This window comes from Corticium candelabrum, chromosome 19 (genome assembly GCF_963422355.1).
Source record: "Corticium candelabrum chromosome 19, ooCorCand1.1, whole genome shotgun sequence".
In the NCBI taxonomy this organism is placed as follows: Eukaryota; Metazoa; Porifera; class Homoscleromorpha; order Homosclerophorida; family Plakinidae; genus Corticium; species Corticium candelabrum.
In genome coordinates this window covers 1,215,549-1,216,642 of record NC_085103.1, presented here as the reverse complement: position 1 = coordinate 1,216,642, position 1,094 = coordinate 1,215,549, and the positions used below count along the sequence as shown (strand labels likewise).

Here is a 1,094-nt window from a genome sequence, read left to right as displayed (position 1 = left end):
TACTAGACGCTCGTAGCTCAGACTGGGTTCGGATTTCCCAACTATTCGTAGCGTACTGCAGGTATGTACACACGGATAAGTTCAAGTTCAAAGAAAACGACAGAACCGCAGGCTCCACCAAGGGCGGCATTTAGCGACTGTAGACTAGCCATTAGCGCGTTTAGAGACTAATCGGCTACCACCCAGAGGCTCACAAGATGTGACCGGTCTGCAACATTCGTACTGGATTGAGAAATGAAACAATGGGCGTCAAGCTGAAAAGGCGGAGCTGAACGGGAACCTTCGCTGTAGCCAATCACCATCAAGCACTGTTCACCTACGCGGGCACTCACGGACTCAACCGGCAGTTCAACGGTCTAGCTGTTTTGGCGGTGTAGCGACGCCGGGTGCAGGAGGATCGACTATGGCTTCACAGTCCAGCGACAGTCAAAGACGTGTCCCTACAGAAAAGGTAGTTTGTCACTTCAGCTCCAGTAGCTGTTACCACACTGCATGGTCACCTAACCCATCTCAAAACAGAAAATTCGATAGATTCTTCACGCTAGAAATAAGATGGAGCTGGGACTGAGGCTTTTGGAGAAGATTAGGAAAAACATACAGGTACCCAGACAAGAGTCTTGTCTTTCTTGTCTGTGTTACTGCAACTGCTTTATTAGACAACGATGAAATCTCCGCGAATATAGGCCTATTGCTGAGGTCGCTCATGATAGTGATTCACAACCCAGGCAAGAGAAAAATCAGAACCCAAGTGAAAATGCAGACTGACAACCACAGCGTAAGAAGAAGGCAAGTTCTTGTGGAAAACATTTCTAGACTGGGTTTTTGCTAAGGTAGAGTGCGAATGTCAAATAATTGGTTAGAAATATAATCAGAAATCAAAGAAATCGCGGTCAAATGGTTCTCAATCATGTCTCTAGGCGCATGATCGTGACCTAACCCCGTGCATGCGATTCTCGTGCGTTCCGCATGCGATTATCCGTACGTTTCGCATACGAATATCCGTACGTTCCGCATGCGAATGAGGTCCCAATTATGTAAATGAGCTACGCATGTGCGAGTCGACCCTCATCGCATGCGTTTCGTATGAGAGTCGC

The 1,094-nt window shown here is 47.5% G+C and overlaps 1 long non-coding RNA gene across 1 annotated transcript; it reads left to right on the top strand.

Moving 5' to 3' along the window:
- Window positions 1-258: 258 nt before the first annotated feature.
- On the top strand, window positions 259-885 carry LOC134195181 (uncharacterized). The gene is made up of 3 exons (XR_009972337.1): window positions 259-451; window positions 532-600; window positions 657-885. It is a non-coding gene; the product is annotated as an uncharacterized LOC134195181 (long non-coding RNA).
- The last annotated feature ends 209 nt before the right edge of the window (window positions 886-1,094 follow it).